Raw genomic sequence first — 4,245 nt, 5'->3', positions numbered from 1 at the left:
GTTGTGAGTTCAGAATGTTTCTTGGAAAGCTGACTTCATTTGAAGATTGATTATGAACCTCTTGAGCAATAGGCTAGAATCAAAAGGTATGATCTTAATTCATTCCTGGTTTTAGACATAGCCCTAGAAGTGCTTTCAGGTCTGGACTAACTGCCTGGTGTGTACTTCTGCCTAGAGCACAGGTTCATAGCTGACTTAAATAATGCCTTTACATTGGATAGTACCTTTAGGACACACATGCTTGAGCGAGCTACTCCAAAATTCCTACTTGCAGGAATGTCTGTACTCTAGGTGTAGCTAATGAAAGGAGATAAAGTTGCAATTCATAACAAGGAAGTTGTCCCAGAGTTTTGTAAGAAATTGTAAATGATGTCTAGTTTAAGCCTTGTTAAGATGCAAATATCAAATTTGTATTTAGCCTCTGGCAATTCCACAAGAGAATTCTTTCAGGATGTTTCTGTAGCAGTCTTCCAAACAAAGTTTACTTATGCTTTTAAATTTTTTGCTTAACTGTGAAGACTGATGAAGATGAAGGCTTGAAGAACTGATTTTTGAGAAGCCATATCAAGTTCTGAAACTCCTTGGGCATGTTTCAGTCACCTTTAAAAATACTAATTAGTGTATCTGAACCAGGTTTGTTCCAGCAAAAAGTCAGGCTTTTGAAGATGCCTGAAACTTCTTCAGTTGTGATACAGTAAACTCCTTTTCAAAGCTGCTGTATAGCACGTGACAATGTTAGAGCACTGCACATTAAGAAAGACTTGAAAGCTGTGACACACTCCTGAGTTAAATCATGGTAACCAGTATACTGACACACTTAAACATGGCATTTCTATGTAAAATCAGGTGTCCCTTCTCAGTAAGGGAAACTTAAGGTAAACCCTAGTTAAACTCTTTTTTATTCAACTTAGGTTAATTGTGTTGGGATTCTGGGGAGAAACAGGAATGTTTTAAAATCCAGTGGGATTGTTAGAGGTTGAACACGACTGAAACGGCTTATCATGAAAAACTGATGAAGAGGCTAATATTTTACTGCTCATTTTGTTGTTGCATTAGAGAAATTATAGGTAGCAATTGAATAAATTATTTGTAAATCTTCATTTAGCAGAAACATGCCTCATAAGACCATAATTATGATACTTCATAGTGGCTTCAAAAGTTTAGATAAATGAAATATTTGAGTGCATTCAGTATTAAGCCAGGTCAAGAATTTAAGACAGCACTTTTCAGAGGCAGCATGATTCATTTCCAGTTAGATTCAGTGCCTGCAGGGGAATCCTGTTACTGATACGGACATGCTTAAGGCAGCAATGGTTTTGTAAACATGAGAACATATTATGCTAGCTCTAACAATAAGGTATAATTGGTCCTCGAGTGCATAAGCAGTATTTGCTGTGACTTGAGCTTATCTAAGTCTGTCTCTTAATGCCTTGCCCTTTTAATTGAGATGATAGATAATACTAAATTCTCTGTTGGTGTATTTGTGTTATCTTCAAGAGACAGATGATGCTCACTCCAGCATAAATGTGAGTACATATCTAAGCAGTTGATGTAGCATGCATGTAGGAAAATTTCAGTGATGCCTGTAAGGCCTAACCAGTTTATCTAAACATTTATTGGTGCTTGATGGTGTCCCCCCCAAGCTTTGAAACAGTCTTGCATGGATTTGGGGGAGAAAAAAAGAGGAAATTAGTGTAAAAGTATTCACTCTGAGTACTGAGTTGTTGCAGTAACTGATGTTGTGGAAATAACCCATTAATTGCTACATTAACTACAAGAGTATTTAATGAGCCATTAATCTCTGTCACAATACTTTCCATGTTATTTGTACTTGTATGCTAATTATATTGTGGAGAGGAACAGCAGGAAAAAATATTTCTGGCAGCTGTCTATTGTTCAGTCGCTAACTGCCCATCCTCACACTTGTACATCATCATAACAACCAGCACTGTTGTAAGATCAGGTTTTGATGAGATGCGTGTTTAGGAATGAAGTCAAGTATTCCCTACAAATCACAGAATCACAGAGCCGTGGGGGTTGGATGGGGACTCTGGAGATCATCTAGTCAAACCCCCCTGCTAAAGCAGGATCACCTAGAGCAGGTTGCACAGGATTGTGTCCAGCTGGGTTTTGAATATCTCCAGAGAAGGAGACTCCACAACCTCTCTGGGCAGCCTGTCCCAGTGCTCGGTCACCCTCAAAGTAAAGAAGATTTTCTCATGTTCAGATGGAACTTCCTGTGTTCCAGTGTGTGCCCATTGCCCCTTGTCCTGACCCTGGGCACCACTGAAAAGAGTCTGGCCCCATCTTCCTGGCATCCACCCTTTAGATATTTATAAGTACTGATGAGATCCCCTCTTGGTCTTCTCTTCTCCAGGCTAAACAGACCCAGCTATCTCAGCCTTTCCTCACAGGAGAGATGCTCCAGTCCTCTCATCATCCTTATAGCCCTCTGCTGGACTCTCTCCAGTAGTTTCTTGGCTTTCTTGAACTGGGGAGCCCAGAACTGGACACAGTGGCCTCTAGATGTGGCCTCACCAGGGGAGAGTAGAGGGGGAGGATAACCTCCCTTGACCTGCTGGCCATGGTCGTCTTAATGCACCCCAGGATACCATTGGCCTTCTTGGCCATGAGGGCACATTGCTGGCTCATGGAGAGCTTGTTGTCCACCAGGACTCCCAGGTCCTTCTCCACAGAGCTGCTTCCCAGCAGGTCAACCCCTAACCTGTACTGGTGCGTGGGGTTATTCCTCCCCAAGTGGAGGAAATGCTGGAGCCCCTTTGCAAACGGTAGCAAAAGCTGGTTTGAAACAAGTGGGTGGTTTCAGGTTCGCATGAAGCTGGTCTGGAAAGAAAATGAGGTTGACATTTGTTGTCTCTGCTGCTCTGTTTATACAGGCTGTGCTTTGCCAGATGGATGAGGGCAACTCCCCCAAAGGCTTTCTCTGTGACCTTTGATAACATCAGAAGTGAAATGAATAAAACTGCAGTGATTTGCACTAAAACTTTGCTATATGTAGCTTCTCTTTTTTTTCTGAAATCAAACTTATCAAGCAAGGCAGTATGTATCTTTCACATTGCTTTTTCTTTTTACAGTGTGTATTAATGTATGATTAAATGCTTTTCACAGAAAGCTTTCTTACCTGGGCTTTTCCCCCGGGTGGACATAGGAGAGGGAAGAAAGTATACAACAGATACTGGTCACAGTATTTTTGCGCTGCTGGAAGATGCTGAGGTGCTTCAGTGTCCAGTACAGTACTGGGCTCGTAAAATGCAGTATACTGTGCAGGTGTTGGAATGGGTATACATTGGTTTTGGATGTTCCTGCCAATTTCTTCATAACCCACAGTAAATTAGATCAGAGCTATGGTGTGTATAAGTCTCTTCAGGTTGCAACTACTGCAGAGTAAGTGTTCTGACCAAAAACTTCAGAGCGTATTTCTTCATCTTTATGCCTATTCACTCTACTTTCCAACTTGCCCACACAGACCAGTTCTTGTGTTCGTGTGGTTCCCTTCCTTCCCCTGAGTCCATAATTCTGTACTTTCAGGAATCCCTGTACAGAACTTACTGAAAATTGTCTCTCTGGAAGGTCTGGTAAGAGGGTCAGGCTTAGGTTAACGTTTAGCTGTTAATTTTCATTGTGTGAATGAGACCTATTGTGTTCCTGTGTTCTGGAAAGCTGCTTCCACGTGAGCTAGTCCTGCCTAGGCAGCTCTTGCTTTGTCCTTCCTTTTAAAGTTTCATTTCATCTCTTTCAGCATGGTGGTCCAGCACTGAGTATCGGTTGTAATGAGAATGAAATATTATCACTTAAAAGCTTTGTTTTTATTTGAAGAGAGGCCAAGTGATTTTATGGCGCTCCGTTTGGTGTGCTGGAGCCCAGCAGCTCCTGCAGTACCTGAATTTGTCAGCTGCAGACTCAGTAGAGACAAAGTCTTTTAACAACATCTATAAAGCTGCATGTACCTCAAAGAGAACTGCTAAAAACTAGATCCACAGTGTTATTTCCATCTCTGAATAAATAGAGCATGTGCCATCTGAGAGCCTTATAACCAGCTGGGTTCAGAAATAACACCAGCTGGGAGTGCTGAGAGCTGTGTGCTGTGTCGGGACAAGGTCTGGCTGGGGGTTTGGGGACAGGGAGTAAGGACAGTTTACAAAAACACCTTGGTGGACATCTCTGTTTTTACAGTTTCCAGGCTTTCTTGGCATCAGCTTAGTCTTAGTTTCGTCTTCCTGAGGC

Source organism: Grus americana, chromosome 4 (assembly GCF_028858705.1).
Source record: "Grus americana isolate bGruAme1 chromosome 4, bGruAme1.mat, whole genome shotgun sequence".
NCBI lineage: Eukaryota > Metazoa > Chordata > Aves > Gruiformes > Gruidae > Grus > Grus americana.
The sequence above is the reverse complement of the archived record's forward strand: the minus strand, read 5'-3'. Positions refer to the sequence as shown.